Below are 17,174 nucleotides of genomic sequence, written 5' to 3'. Positions count from 1 at the left end.
AGGACCGGTTTCTGGCATTCCAGCCGTCTTCAGCCCGGCTTGCTTGAATCCAGTGGCAAAGTGAGCAAGGGACTCACGTCTGAGCATACCCTGCCACACTTATGGTGGCCAAAAGCGGTACAAAAGGGGGTGGTGATGGACGGAGCATCTGAATCAATCAAACACTCACACCCAGTCAAAAGATCTGGGTTTGATCCATCACCGTTCTTTAGCCCACTCTGCCACCCCAGTTCAGACATGGCTATATGCAAATCAGTCTGACCCTGTGCCTCATAGGAATAGTCCAGCCCGAACTGCCAAGCCATGCCTTCCCTGGACCGGAAACAAGCTTCCGAGGACCGGTTTCTGGCATTCCAGCCGTCTTCAGCCCGGCTTGCTTGAATCCAGTGGCAAAGTGAGCAAGGGACTCACGTCTGAGCATACCCTGCCACACTTATGGTGGCCAAAAGCGGTACAAAAGGGGGTGGTGATGGACGGAGCATCTGAATCAATCAAACACTCACACCCAGTCAAAATATCTGGGTTTGATCCATCACCGTTCTTTAGCCCACTCTGCCACCCCAGTTCAGACATGGCTATATGCAAATCAGTCTGACCCTGTGCCTCATAGGAACAGTCCAGCCCGAACTGCCAAGCCATGCCTTCCCTGGACCGGAAACAAGCTTCCGAGGACCGGTTTCTGGCATTCCAGCCGTCTTCAGCCCGGCTTGCTTGAATCCAGTGGCAAAGTGAGCAAGGGACTCACGTCTGAGCATACCCTGCCACACTTATGGTGGCCAAAAGCGGTACAAAAGGGGGTGGTGATGGACGGAGCATCTGAATCAATCAAACATTCACACCCAGTCAAAAGATCTGGGTTTGATCCATCACCGTTCTTTAGCCCACTCTGCCACCCCAGTTCAGACATGGCTATATGCAAATCAGTCTGACCCTGTGCCTCATAGGAACAGTCCAGCCCGAACTGCCAAGCCATGCCTTCCCTGGACCGGAAACAAGCTTCCGAGGACCGGTTTCTGGCATTCCAGCCGTCTTCAGCCCGGCTTGCTTGAATCCAGTGGCAAAGTGAGCAAGGGACTCACGTCTGAGCATACCCTGCCACACTTATGGTGGCCAAAAGCGGTACAAAAGGGGGTGGTGATGGACGGAGCATCTGAATCAATCAAACACTCACACCCAGTCAAAAGATCTGGGTTTGATCCATCACCGTTCTTTAGCCCACTCTGCCACCCCAGTTCAGACATGGCTATATGCAAATCAGTCTGACCCTGTGCCTCATAGGAATAGTCCAGCCCGAACTGCCAAGCCATGCCTTCCCTGGACCGGAAACAAGCTTCCGAGGACCGGTTTCTGGCATTCCAGCCGTCTTCAGCCCGGCTTGCTTGAATCCAGTGGCAAAGTGAGCAAGGGACTCACGTCTGAGCATACCCTGCCACACTTATGGTGGCCAAAAGCGGTACAAAAGGGGGTGGTGATGGACGGAGCATCTGAATCAATCAAACATTCACACCCAGTCAAAAGATCTGGGTTTGATCCATCACCGTTCTTTAGCCCACTCTGCCACCCCAGTTCAGACATGGCTATATGCAAATCAGTCTGACCCTGTGCCTCATAGGAACAGTCCAGCCCGAACTGCCAAGCCATGCCTTCCCTGGACCGGAAACAAGCTTCCGAGGACCGGTTTCTGGCATTCCAGCCGTCTTCAGCCCGGCTTGCTTGAATCCAGTGGCAAAGTGAGCAAGGGACTCACGTCTGAGCATACCCTGCCACACTTATGGTGGCCAAAAGCGGTACAAAAGGGGGTGGTGATGGACGGAGCATCTGAATCAATCAAACACTCACACCCAGTCAAAAGATCTGGGTTTGATCCATCACCGTTCTTTAACCCACTCTGCCACCCCAGTTCAGACATGGCTATATGCAAATCAGTCTGACCCTGTGCCTCATAGGAACAGTCCAGCCCGAACTGCCAAGCCATGCCTTCCCTGGACCGGAAAAAAGCTTCCGAGGACCGGTTTCTGGCATTCCAGCCGTCTTCAGCCCGGCTTGCTTGAATCCAGTGGCAAAGTGAGCAAGGGACTCACGTCTGAGCATACCCTGCCACACTTATGGTGGCCAAAAGCGGTACAAAAGGGGGTGGTGATGGACGGAGCATCTGAATCAATCAAACACTCACACCCAGTCAAAAGATCTGGGTTTGATCCATCACCGTTCTTTAGCCCACTCTGCCACCACAGTTCAGACATGGCTATATGCAAATCAGTCTGACCCTGTGCCTCATAGGAACAGTCCAGCCCGAACTGCCAAGCCATGCCTTCCCTGGACCGGAAACAAGCTTCCGAGGACCGGTTTCTGGCATTCCAGCCGTCTTCAGCCCGGCTTGCTTGAATCCAGTGGCAAAGTGAGCAAGGGACTCACGTCTGAGCATACCCTGCCACACTTATGGTGGCCAAAAGCGGTACAAAAGGGGGTGGTGATGGACGGAGCATCTGAATCAATCAAACACTCACACCCAGTCAAAGGATCTGGGTTTGATCCATCACCGTTCTTTAGCCCACTCTGCCACCCCAGTTCAGACATGGCTATATGCAAATCAGTCTGACCCTGTGCCTCATAGGAACAGTCCAGCCCGAACTGCCAAGCCATGCCTTCCCTAGACCGGAAAAAAGCTTCCGAGGACCGGTTTCTGGCATTCCAGCCGTCTTCAGCCCGGCTTGCTTGAATCCAGTGGCAAAGTGAGCAAGGGACTCACGTCTGAGCATACCCTGCCACACTTATGGTGGCCAAAAGCGGTACAAAAGGGGGTGGTGATGGACGGAGCATCTGAATCAATCAAACACTCACACCCAGTCAAAAGATCTGGGTTTGATCCATCACCGTTCTTTAGCCCACTCTGCCACCCCAGTTCAGACATGGCTATATGCAAATCAGTCTGACCCTGTGCCTCATAGGAACAGTCCAGCCCGAACTGCCAAGCCATGCCTTCCCTGGACCTGAAACAAGCTTCCGAGGACCAGTTTCTGGCATTCCAGCCGTCTTCAGCCCGGCTTGCTTGAATCCAGTGGCAAAGTGAGCAAGGGACTCACGTCTGAGCATACCCTGCCACACTTATGGTGGCCAAAAGCGGTACAAAAGGGGGTGGTGATGGACGGAGCATCTGAATCAATCAAACACTCACACCCAGTCAAAAGATCTGGGTTTGATCCATCACCGTTCTTTAGCCCACTCTGCCACCCCAGTTCAGGCATGGCTATATGCAAATCAGTCTGACCCTGTGCCTCATAGGAACAGTCCAGCCCGAACTGCCAAGCCATGCCTTCCCTGGACCGGAAACAAGCTTCCGAGGACCGGTTTCTGGCATTCCAGCCGTCTTCAGCCCGGCTTGCTTGAATCCAGTGGCAAAGTGAGCAAGGGACTCACGTCTGAGCATACCCTGCCACACTTATGGTGGCCAAAAGCGGTACAAAAGGGGGTGGTGTTGGACGGAGCATCTGAATCAATCAAACACTCACACCCAGTCAAAAGATCTGGGTTTGATCCATCACCGTTCTTTAGCCCACTCTGCCACCCCAGTTCAGACATGGCGATATGCAAATCAGTCTCACCCTGTGCCTCATAGGAACAGTCCAGCCCGAACTGCCAAGCCATGCCTTCCCTGGACCGGAAACAAGCTTCCGAGGACCGGTTTCTGGCATTCCAGCCGTCTTCAGCCCGGCTTGCTTGAATCCAGTGGCAAAGTGAGCAAGGGACTCACGTCTGAGCATACCCTGCCACACTTATGGTGGCCAAAAGCGGTACAAAAGGGGGGGTACAAAAGGGGGTGGTGATGGACGGAGCATCTGAATCAATCAAACACTCACACCCAGTCAAAAGATCTGGGTTTGATCCATCACCGTTCTTTAGCCCACTCTGCCACCACAGTTCAGACATGGCTATATGCAAATCAGTCTGACCCTGTGCCTCATAGGAACAGTCCAGCCCGAACTGCCAAGCCATGCCTTCCCTGGACAGGAAACAAGCTTCCGAGGACCGGTTTCTGGCATTCCAGCCGTCTTCAGCCCGGCTTGCTTGAATCCAGTGGCAAAGTGAGCAAGGGACTCACGTCTGAGCATACCCTGCCACACTTATGGTGGCCAAAAGCGGTACAAAAGGGGGTGGTGATGGACGGAGCATCTGAATCAATCAAACACTCACACCCAGTCAAAAGATCTGGGTTTGATCCATCACCGTTCTTTAGCCCACTCTGCCACCCCAGTTCAGACATGGCTATATGCAAATCAGTCTGACCCTGTGCCTCATAGGAACAGTCCAGCCCGAACTGCCAAGCCATGCCTTCCCTGGACCGGAAACAAGCTTCCGAGGACCGGTTTCTGGCATTCCAGCCGTCTTCAGCCCGGCTTGCTTGAATCCAGTGGCAAAGTGAGCAAGGGACTCACGTCTGAGCATACCCTGCCACACTTATGGTGGCCAAAAGCGGTACAAAAGGGGGTGGTGATGGACGGAGCATCTGAATCAATCAAACACTCACACCCAGTCAAAAGATCTGGGTTTGATCCATCACCGTTCTTTAGCCCACTCTGCCACCCCAGTTCAGACATGGCTATATGCAAATCAGTCTGACCCTGTGCCTCATAGGAACAGTCCAGCCCGAACTGCCAAGCCATGCCTTCCCTAGACCGGAAACAAGCTTCCGAGGACCGGTTTCTGGCATTCCAGCCGTCTTCAGCCCGGCTTGCTTGAATCCAGTGGCAAAGTGAGCAAGGGACTCACGTCTGAGCATACCCTGCCACACTTATGGTGGCCAAAAGCGGTACAAAAGGGGGTGGTGATGGACGGAGCATCTGAATCAATCAAACACTCACACCCAGTCAAAAGATCTGGGTTTGATCCATCACCGTTCTTTAGCCCACTCTGCCACCCCAGTTCAGACATGGCTATATGCAAATCAGTCTGACCCTGTGCCTCATAGGAACAGTCCAGCCCGAACTGCCAAGCCATGCCTTCCCTGGACCGGAAACAAGCTTCCGAGGACCGGTTTCTGGCATTCCAGCCGTCTTCAGCCCGGCTTGCTTGAATCCAGTGGCAAAGTGAGCAAGGGACTCACGTCTGAGCATACCCTGCCACACTTATGGTGGCCAAAAGCGGTACAAAAGGGGGTGGTGATGGACGGAGCATCTGAATCAATCAAACACTCACACCCAGTCAAAATATCTGGGTTTGATCCATCACCGTTCTTTAGCCCACTCTGCCACCCCAGTTCAGACATGGCTATATGCAAATCAGTCTGACCCTGTGCCTCATAGGAACAGTCCAGCCCGAACTGCCAAGCCATGCCTTCCCTGGACCGGAAACAAGCTTCCGAGGACCGGTTTCTGGCATTCCAGCCGTCTTCAGCCCGGCTTGCTTGAATCCAGTGGCAAAGTGAGCAAGGGACTCACGTCTGAGCATACCCTGCCACACTTATGGTGGCCAAAAGCGGTACAAAAGGGGGTGGTGATGGACGGAGCATCTGAATCAATCAAACATTCACACCCAGTCAAAAGATCTGGGTTTGATCCATCACCGTTCTTTAGCCCACTCTGCCACCCCAGTTCAGACATGGCTATATGCAAATCAGTCTGACCCTGTGCCTCATAGGAACAGTCCAGCCCGAACTGCCAAGCCATGCCTTCCCTGGACCGGAAACAAGCTTCCGAGGACCGGTTTCTGGCATTCCAGCCGTCTTCAGCCCGGCTTGCTTGAATCCAGTGGCAAAGTGAGCAAGGGACTCACGTCTGAGCATACCCTGCCACACTTATGGTGGCCAAAAGCGGTACAAAAGGGGGTGGTGATGGACGGAGCATCTGAATCAATCAAATACTCACACCCAGTCAAAAGATCTGGGTTTGATCCATCACCGTTCTTTAGCCCACTCTGCCACCCCAGTTCAGACATGGCTATATGCAAATCAGTCTGACCCTGTGCCTCATAGGAATAGTCCAGCCCGAACTGCCAAGCCATGCCTTCCCTGGACCGGAAACAAGCTTCCGAGGACCGGTTTCTGGCATTCCAGCCGTCTTCAGCCCGGCTTGCTTGAATCCAGTGGCAAAGTGAGCAAGGGACTCACGTCTGAGCATACCCTGCCACACTTATGGTGGCCAAAAGCGGTACAAAAGGGGGTGGTGATGGACGGAGCATCTGAATCAATCAAACATTCACACCCAGTCAAAAGATCTGGGTTTGATCCATCACCGTTCTTTAGCCCACTCTGCCACCCCAGTTCAGACATGGCTATATGCAAATCAGTCTGACCCTGTGCCTCATAGGAACAGTCCAGCCCGAACTGCCAAGCCATGCCTTCCCTGGACCGGAAACAAGCTTCCGAGGACCGGTTTCTGGCATTCCAGCCGTCTTCAGCCCGGCTTGCTTGAATCCAGTGGCAAAGTGAGCAAGGGACTCACGTCTGAGCATACCCTGCCACACTTATGGTGGCCAAAAGCGGTACAAAAGGGGGTGGTGATGGACGGAGCATCTGAATCAATCAAACACTCACACCCAGTCAAAAGATCTGGGTTTGATCCATCACCGTTCTTTAACCCACTCTGCCACCCCAGTTCAGACATGGCTATATGCAAATCAGTCTGACCCTGTGCCTCATAGGAACAGTCCAGCCCGAACTGCCAAGCCATGCCTTCCCTGGACCGGAAAAAAGCTTCCGAGGACCGGTTTCTGGCATTCCAGCCGTCTTCAGCCCGGCTTGCTTGAATCCAGTGGCAAAGTGAGCAAGGGACTCACGTCTGAGCATACCCTGCCACACTTATGGTGGCCAAAAGCGGTACAAAAGGGGGTGGTGATGGACGGAGCATCTGAATCAATCAAACACTCACACCCAGTCAAAAGATCTGGGTTTGATCCATCACCGTTCTTTAGCCCACTCTGCCACCACAGTTCAGACATGGCTATATGCAAATCAGTCTGACCCTGTGCCTCATAGGAACAGTCCAGCCCGAAGTGCCAAGCCATGCCTTTCCTGGACCGGAAACAAGCTTCCGAGGACCGGTTTCTGGCATTCCAGCCGTCTTCAGCCCGGCTTGCTTGAATCCAGTGGCAAAGTGAGCAAGGGACTCACGTCTGAGCATACCCTGCCACACTTATGGTGGCCAAAAGCGGTACAAAAGGGGGTGGTGATGGACGGAGCATCTGAATCAATCAAACACTCACACCCAGTCAAAGGATCTGGGTTTGATCCATCACCGTTCTTTAGCCCACTCTGCCACCCCAGTTCAGACATGGCTATATGCAAATCAGTCTGACCCTGTGCCTCATAGGAACAGTCCAGCCCGAACTGCCAAGCCATGCCTTCCCTAGACCGGAAAAAAGCTTCCGAGGACCGGTTTCTGGCATTCCAGCCGTCTTCAGCCCGGCTTGCTTGAATCCAGTGGCAAAGTGAGCAAGGGACTCACGTCTGAGCATACCCTGCCACACTTATGGTGGCCAAAAGCGGTACAAAAGGGGGTGGTGATGGACGGAGCATCTGAATCAATCAAACACTCACACCCAGTCAAAAGATCTGGGTTTGATCCATCACCGTTCTTTAGCCCACTCTGCCACCCCAGTTCAGACATGGCTATATGCAAATCAGTCTGACCCTGTGCCTCATAGGAACAGTCCAGCCCGAACTGCCAAGCCATGCCTTCCCTGGACCTGAAACAAGCTTCCGAGGACCAGTTTCTGGCATTCCAGCCGTCTTCAGCCCGGCTTGCTTGAATCCAGTGGCAAAGTGAGCAAGGGACTCACGTCTGAGCATACCCTGCCACACTTATGGTGGCCAAAAGCGGTACAAAAGGGGGTGGTGATGGACGGAGCATCTGAATCAATCAAACACTCACACCCAGTCAAAAGATCTGGGTTTGATCCATCACCGTTCTTTAGCCCACTCTGCCACCCCAGTTCAGACATGGCTATATGCAAATCAGTCTGACCCTGTGCCTCATAGGAACAGTCCAGCCCGAACTGCCAAGCCATGCCTTCCCTGGACCGGAAACAAGCTTCCGAGGACCGGTTTCTGGCATTCCAGCTGTCTTCAGCCCGGCTTGCTTGAATCCAGTGGCAAAGTGAGCAAGGGACTCACGTCTGAGCATACCCTGCCACACTTATGGTGGCCAAAAGCGGTACAAAAGGGGGTGGTGATGGACGGAGCATCTGAATCAATCAAACACTCACACCCAGTCAAAATATCTGGGTTTGATCCATCACCGTTCTTTAGCCCACTCTGCCACCCCAGTTCAGACATGGCTATATGCAAATCAGTCTGACCCTGTGCCTCATAGGAACAGTCCAGCCCGAACTGCCAAGCCATGCCTTCCCTGGACCGGAAACAAGCTTCCGAGGACCGGTTTCTGGCATTCCAGCCGTCTTCAGCCCGGCTTGCTTGAATCCAGTGGCAAAGTGAGCAAGGGACTCACGTCTGAGCATACCCTGCCACACTTATGGTGGCCAAAAGCGGTACAAAAGGGGGTGGTGATGGACGGAGCATCTGAATCAATCAAACATTCACACCCAGTCAAAAGATCTGGGTTTGATCCATCACCGTTCTTTAGCCCACTCTGCCACCCCAGTTCAGACATGGCTATATGCAAATCAGTCTGACCCTGTGCCTCATAGGAACAGTCCAGCCCGAACTGCCAAGCCATGCCTTCCCTGGACCGGAAACAAGCTTCCGAGGACCGGTTTCTGGCATTCCAGCCGTCTTCAGCCCGGCTTGCTTGAATCCAGTGGCAAAGTGAGCAAGGGACTCACGTCTGAGCATACCCTGCCACACTTATGGTGGCCAAAAGCGGTACAAAAGGGGGTGGTGATGGACGGAGCATCTGAATCAATCAAACACTCACACCCAGTCAAAAGATCTGGGTTTGATCCATCACCGTTCTTTAGCCCACTCTGCCACCCCAGTTCAGACATGGCTATATGCAAATCAGTCTGACCCTGTGCCTCATAGGAATAGTCCAGCCCGAACTGCCAAGCCATGCCTTCCCTGGACCGGAAACAAGCTTCCGAGGACCGGTTTCTGGCATTCCAGCCGTCTTCAGCCCGGCTTGCTTGAATCCAGTGGCAAAGTGAGCAAGGGACTCACGTCTGAGCATACCCTGCCACACTTATGGTGGCCAAAAGCGGTACAAAAGGGGGTGGTGATGGACGGAGCATCTGAATCAATCAAACATTCACACCCAGTCAAAAGATCTGGGTTTGATCCATCACCGTTCTTTAGCCCACTCTGCCACCCCAGTTCAGACATGGCTATATGCAAATCAGTCTGACCCTGTGCCTCATAGGAACAGTCCAGCCCGAACTGCCAAGCCATGCCTTCCCTGGACCGGAAACAAGCTTCCGAGGACCGGTTTCTGGCATTCCAGCCGTCTTCAGCCCGGCTTGCTTGAATCCAGTGGCAAAGTGAGCAAGGGACTCACGTCTGAGCATACCCTGCCACACTTATGGTGGCCAAAAGCGGTACAAAAGGGGGTGGTGATGGACGGAGCATCTGAATCAATCAAACACTCACACCCAGTCAAAAGATCTGGGTTTGATCCATCACCGTTCTTTAACCCACTCTGCCACCCCAGTTCAGACATGGCTATATGCAAATCAGTCTGACCCTGTGCCTCATAGGAACAGTCCAGCCCGAACTGCCAAGCCATGCCTTCCCTGGACCGGAAAAAAGCTTCCGAGGACCGGTTTCTGGCATTCCAGCCGTCTTCAGCCCGGCTTGCTTGAATCCAGTGGCAAAGTGAGCAAGGGACTCACGTCTGAGCATACCCTGCCACACTTATGGTGGCCAAAAGCGGTACAAAAGGGGGTGGTGATGGACGGAGCATCTGAATCAATCAAACACTCACACCCAGTCAAAAGATCTGGGTTTGATCCATCACCGTTCTTTAGCCCATTCTGCCACCACAGTTCAGACATGGCTATATGCAAATCAGTCTGACCCTGTGCCTCATAGGAACAGTCCAGCCCGAACTGCCAAGCCATGCCTTCCCTGGACCGGAAACAAGCTTCCGAGGACCGGTTTCTGGCATTCCAGCCGTCTTCAGCCCGGCTTGCTTGAATCCAGTGGCAAAGTGAGCAAGGGACTCACGTCTGAGCATACCCTGCCACACTTATGGTGGCCAAAAGCGGTACAAAAGGGGGTGGTGATGGACGGAGCATCTGAATCAATCAAACACTCACACCCAGTCAAAGGATCTGGGTTTGATCCATCACCGTTCTTTAGCCCACTCTGCCACCCCAGTTCAGACATGGCTATATGCAAATCAGTCTGACCCTGTGCCTCATAGGAACAGTCCAGCCCGAACTGCCAAGCCATGCCTTCCCTAGACCGGAAAAAAGCTTCCGAGGACCGGTTTCTGGCATTCCAGCCGTCTTCAGCCCGGCTTGCTTGAATCCAGTGGCAAAGTGAGCAAGGGACTCACGTCTGAGCATACCCTGCCACACTTATGGTGGCCAAAAGCGGTACAAAAGGGGGTGGTGATGGACGGAGCATCTGAATCAATCAAACACTCACACCCAGTCAAAAGATCTGGGTTTGATCCATCACCGTTCTTTAGCCCACTCTGCCACCCCAGTTCAGACATGGCTATATGCAAATCAGTCTGACCCTGTGCCTCATAGGAACAGTCCAGCCCGAACTGCCAAGCCATGCCTTCCCTGGACCTGAAACAAGCTTCCGAGGACCAGTTTCTGGCATTCCAGCCGTCTTCAGCCCGGCTTGCTTGAATCCAGTGGCAAAGTGAGCAAGGGACTCATGTCTGAGCATACCCTGCCACACTTATGGTGGCCAAAAGCGGTACAAAAGGGGGTGGTGATGGACGGAGCATCTGAATCAATCAAACACTCACACCCAGTCAAAAGATCTGGGTTTGATCCATCACCGTTCTTTAGCCCACTCTGCCACCCCAGTTCAGACATGGCTATATGCAAATCAGTCTGACCCTGTGCCTCATAGGAACAGTCCAGCCCGAACTGCCAAGCCATGCCTTCCCTGGACCGGAAACAAGCTTCCGAGGACCGGTTTCTGGCATTCCAGCCGTCTTCAGCCCGGCTTGCTTGAATCCAGTGGCAAAGTGAGCAAGGGACTCACGTCTGAGCATACCCTGCCACACTTATGGTGGCCAAAAGCGGTACAAAAGGGGGTGGTGTTGGACGGAGCATCTGAATCAATCAAACACTCACACCCAGTCAAAAGATCTGGGTTTGATCCATCACCGTTCTTTAGCCCACTCTGCCACCCCAGTTCAGACATGGCGATATGCAAATCAGTCTCACCCTGTGCCTCATAGGAACAGTCCAGCCCGAACTGCCAAGCCATGCCTTCCCTGGACCGGAAACAAGCTTCCGAGGACCGGTTTCTGGCATTCCAGCCGTCTTCAGCCCGGCTTGCTTGAATCCAGTGGCAAAGTGAGCAAGGGACTCACGTCTGAGCATACCCTGCCACACTTATGGTGGCCAAAAGCGGTACAAAAGGGGGGGTACAAAAGGGGGTGGTGATGGACGGAGCATCTGAATCAATCAAACACTCACACCCAGTCAAAAGATCTGGGTTTGATCCATCACCGTTCTTTAGCCCACTCTGCCACCACAGTTCAGACATGGCTATATGCAAATCAGTCTGACCCTGTGCCTCATAGGAACAGTCCAGCCCGAACTGCCAAGCCATGCCTTCCCTGGACAGGAAACAAGCTTCCGAGGACCGGTTTCTGGCATTCCAGCCGTCTTCAGCCCGGCTTGCTTGAATCCAGTGGCAAAGTGAGCAAGGGACTCACGTCTGAGCATACCCTGCCACACTTATGGTGGCCAAAAGCGGTACAAAAGGGGGTGGTGATGGACAGAGCATCTGAATCAATCAAACACTCACACCCAGTCAAAAGATCTGGGTTTGATCCATCACCGTTCTTTAGCCCACTCTGCCACCCCAGTTCAGACATGGCTATATGCAAATCAGTCTGACCCTGTGCCTCATAGGAACAGTCCAGCCCGAACTGCCAAGCCATGCCTTCCCTGGACCGGAAACAAGCTTCCGAGGACCGGTTTCTGGCATTCCAGCCGTCTTCAGCCCGGCTTGCTTGAAACTGCCGGGCTGAAGAGAGGTGTTACCTCGAAACCGGGCCGGTCCTCGGATGCTTGTTTCCGTTCTGGGAAGGACATGGCTTTTGTAATACGGACTGGACTGTTCCCATGGGGCACAGGGTCAGCGCTGATTTGCATATCGCCATTGTCTAACCCAGGGTGGTGTGGAGTGGAAAAACGATGGATTTGGGCCCAGATCTTTGGACTGGGGTGAATGTGTGACATTGATCCACATTCTGTCCATTATTGTTGTGTTTGCAGTTACCGCTCTAAGTGTACTGGGGATGCTCAGACGTGAGTCCCAGGCACTCCACACCACTGGAATCAAGCTAGCCGGGCTGAAGAGAGGTGTTACCTCGAAACCGGGCCGGTCCTCGGATGCTTGTTTCCGTTCTGGGAAGGACATGGCTTTTGTAGTTCGGACTGGACTGTTCCCATGGGGCACAGGGTCAGCGCTGATTTGCATATCGCCATTGTCTAACCCAGGGTGGTGTGGAGTGGAAAAACGATGGATTTGGGCCCAGATCTTTGGACTGGGGTGAATGTGTGACATTGATCCACATTCTGTCCATCATTGTTGTGTTTGCAGTTACCGCTTTAAGTGTACTGGGGATGCTCAGACGTGAGTCCCAGGCACTCCACACCACTGGAATCAAGCTAGCCGGGCTGAAGAGAGGTGTTACCTCGAAACCGGGCCGGTCCTCGGATGCTTGTTTCCGTTCTGGGAAGGACATGGCTTTTGTAGTTCGGACTGGACTGTTCCCATGGGGCACAGGGTCAGCGCTGATTTGCATATCGCCATTGTCTAACCCAGGGTGGTGTGGAGTGGAAAAACAATGGATTTGGGCCCAGATCTTTGGACTGGGGTGAATGTGTGACATTGATCCACATTCTGTCCATCATTGTTGTGTTTGCAGTTACCGCTCTAAGTGTACTGGGGATGCTCAGACGTGAGTCCCAGGCACTCCACACCACTGGAATCAAGCTAGCCGGGCTGAAGAGAGGTGTTACCTCGAAACCGGGCCGGTCCTCGGATGCTTGTTTCCGTTCTGGGAAGGACATGGCTTTTGTAGTTCGGACTGGACTGTTCCCATGGGGCACAGGGTCAGCGCTGATTTGCATATCGCCATTGTCTAACCCAGGGTGGTGTGGAGTGGAAAAACGATGGATTTGGGCCCAGATCTTTGGACTGGGGTGAATGTGTGACATTGATCCACAGTCTGTCCATCATTGTTGTGTTTGCAGTTCCCGCTCTAAGTGTACTGGGGATGCTCAGACGTGAGTCCCAGGCACTCCACACCACTGGAATCAAGCTAGCCGGGCTGAAGAGAGGTGTTACCTCGAAACCGGGCCGGTCCTCGGATGCTTGTTTCCGTTCTGGGAAGGACATGGCTTTTGTAGTTCGGACTGGACTGTTCCCATGGGGCACAGGGTCAGCGCTGATTTGCATATCGCCATTGTCTAACCCAGGGTGGTGTGGAGTGGAAAAACGATGGATTTGGGCCCAGATCTTAGGACTGGGGTGAATGTGTGACATTGATCCACATTCTGTCCATCATTGTTGTGTTTGCTGTCTCAAAATGCAGGCACACGAGGCCCGCTTCCCCAGCACAGGGAGCCCCGCCCACCATCAGGCACCCACACGCCTGACTTCCTGCTTTTCTCCTCTGACGGCTACTGGGCCGGACATCCGGAGAAAGCCTGCGAGGCTCCGTCTCCTCCTGTGGCCATTCGGTGGTCCCTCAGTATGGAGCGGAGTCTCCGTCAATCCCCTCTCCTTACTTAGGAACACAAGGACTCCCACCGGCACTTGGGGGCTCCACCCTCCTTCAGGCACAATCTTGCCTGACTTCCGGCAGACAAGTCCGCCCTGATTGGTCCGCCGTGCATGGTGCGGCCCTGCCCACAACCAGGCAGCCTGCCTGGCTTTCTGGCCACCCTGGTTCGAATACTGTAGTGCACAGCAATTGTGAGCGCAAAAATGGAACTGCTTGAAGAGCTCCACATGCCCCACAGTAGTAGGGGGCCTGGCCACTGCAGCTTCCAGCCAGTCTCACCTCTTTAGACACCAGTAGGGAGCAGGCAGCACTTCTCTCTCAGAAGTGCACAGACAGGCCAGCACACCGGGTTTCCCTGGACAGATTATCAGCTCCTTCAGATGCCAAGCAGGGCAGCAGGCCAGTCCCCCGGTGGCGGTTCCTCCTGGCAGCCCCGCAGCTGCTGGCCCCAAGTAAGCATCAAGCAGTTCAACTTTACAAGGGGTAACAGCCCCAATGCTTATACTACATGTCGTCTTTGTTCTGCCCTGGCACAGGGCTTGGGACCCAGTTCAAACCAGTTCTGGGGGGCACTTAATAAGTTCAGAAAAGTCCTCATTGAGAGTGTAGGTCCTGGCCGCAGACACACAGCAGGAGGGGCGGAGCCAGCATTGTACAAGGCAGGAACAGACCTATTCAGGGTCAGGGGCTACTCCTCCCACTCCTCCAAATACAGATCAGGCCCGTTCAGTCTAGCGCTGACTCACCCGGTCCCTCTCGAGCCACTGCACCTCCCAAGTCTCTGTCACTCCAGAGCCAGACATGCAATACACATAAGGCAGGCACAAAGACACATAGCACGCAGAAAGGCCCACTTCTAAAAGTGGCATTTCTAAAATAGTGATAATAAATCTGCGAACACCATTACACAGCATTTATTACCACTGTTCCAAACATACCAAACTTGATCAAGCTACTCCTCTCATACCAGGAATTACCAATGAAACACATATCAGAGAGTCCCCAAAGCACTCCTATGAGAGGGCAGCCTCACAGTGGTGAGAAACCAAAATGGCTGTTCTTCACTACCAGGACATGCCACACAGTTAAGGCACATGTCCTACCTTTTACCTACACCGCACTCTGCCCATAGGGCTAGCTAGGGCCTACCATAGGGGTGACTGATATTTAGTATAAGTGGAGTCACAGACGTGGCACCCACTAAAAACGAAAATGTTATTGCATTGTTAGAAGGAAAAGATTTTTGTTAGACCACTGAATGATGTATACTCAGGTTGTTCATATCCATATGTTGATTGTGCAATAACAAACAACCTTTATTTGACAACAACTTTGTGTTGAAATCTCTTTTGTTTTATCATGTCTAGCAAAATCAAATCAAATCAAATATCTTTATTCGATTGTAAACATTACAATCATAAAAGAACAATTCAGCAACAAACAGTTAAAAACAGTCCGGATAATTCATTTGTAAAGCACAAGTTTCTTCAGACAATGTAAAAGACAGAAGCAACAGGCAGCATAAACAGTTTAAAAATATATAAATAATTTCTATGCAATAAAAGATTAAAAATGCCTAGGGCATTAGCAGCATAATTATCCCTCCATACTTTTCCTGAAGGTGATTGCTAGTTTCAGGAAACTACAGACAAATAAAGTGCAATCGCATTTCAATAATTGAAGGTAATAAAGTGCTGGTTTTATCTGTGCAAAATTCAGTTTTTTAAGGCAAGGCTTTAAATATAGCTGCCGGGGTGTTATATAATAAGGACAGAAAAATAAAAAGTGTGCCAGGTCTTGCGGAGACTTTCCGTCGCAGCCGCAAGCTGGCAACACCTCACCCCGATGGGCCCCACTTGGTACTGCCAGTAGGAGATGAAACAGGTCAAAACGGAACCTTGTTAACAGATAACGTTCATAGCCGGTCATAGGCCATGATAGATATGGTTCCGTTTGTAGACAGGTTTTAAGTAAAACGTGTTTCCTTACACTGTCCTTCTGCAACTCAACCTCCTCCCTGGCAGTATACCTGGTTGTCATCATGGCATTTTTTACAAAAATAACGTCAGATTTGGTAATGAGGTTTGGGGTTAAAAACAGATCTGGCCGGCCGATTGCAATCAGGCAATCATTTATGTACTTCAGCCATGGAACTTTAAACCTTCCATCCAATGTTAAGGCTTCTTTTAGTATTTCATGAGTGAGGGGTGTGTCCTTGTTAAGCCAGCAATTCAGCCAGCACAATACGGGGTTCACTGCTATTCTGTCACTTAAATAGGGTACACCCAACTCCTCATGTACCGAGAAGTTTCCAGTTCCCCTTGGCAGCCTCAATATTTTCTTCAGGAAGTTATTTTCTGTGACCTCCAGGTCCTTCATCTTGTTATAACCCCAGAGCTCACTACCGTAACAGGCAACGGCGACACTTTTTGCCTGATATAGTTTAAGCAAAGCTGCCACCGGGCTATTGCCAATTTCTTTCGCAAATCCAAGTATGGCCGCATTAACACGTGTTACCTCACCCTTCTTTTTGCAGCCAGCAGGGCCCCAGGATAGCTTGTGATCAAGGAGGACCCCAAGGTATGAAAAAGTATTAGTGGTAGGAATTTTTTCCCCGTTTATACAAAAAAGATTAGATTTTCGAGAACCCTGGCCTGTTTTCAAAACATAGGACTTAGAGTTATTAATGCTTAGGCCTCTTGACTCCATGAAGTCAAAGAAAGAATTTAAAAGTTTCTGGAGACCATTTGCTGTCCTAGAAATAAGGACAGCATCGTCTGCGTAAAGCAGCACAGGGACTCCCTTGCGGCCTACAAGGGGGTAATCGGCTCCTGTTTTTAGCAAGTACTCCTCCAACTCGTTAATGTACAAGTTGAAGAGGAATGGAGCCAGTATACACCCCTGTCGAACACCCCGATTTATTCTAAATTCCTCCGTTACTTTCAAATCTTGGGTGTAACGAACATTGGCTCTTGTGTCGGTGTGTAGGTCGACCAGAAGATTAATTAAATTCTTTTCTACGCCCATCTTTAGCAGGGTAGCCCATAATTTTCCTCTATCCACACAATCGAAGGCGGACGATAAGTCCATAAAGGCCATATAGACAGTTCCTTGCTTGGCCAGGGTATATTTACATAAGATCAAATATAGGTTCAGACATTGTGTAATTGTCGAATGACCAGGTCTGAAGCCATATTGAATAGGGGAAAAACTATTTTTATCAGTTGCCCATGTGGTTAACCTGTTCAAGATTATACCACCTACCACTTTAGCTACAGAATTAATTAGAGAAATTGG

This window comes from Lissotriton helveticus, chromosome 8 (assembly GCF_964261635.1).
Source record: "Lissotriton helveticus chromosome 8, aLisHel1.1, whole genome shotgun sequence".
NCBI lineage: Eukaryota > Metazoa > Chordata > Amphibia > Caudata > Salamandridae > Lissotriton > Lissotriton helveticus.
Note: the sequence above shows the minus strand (reverse complement) of the source record.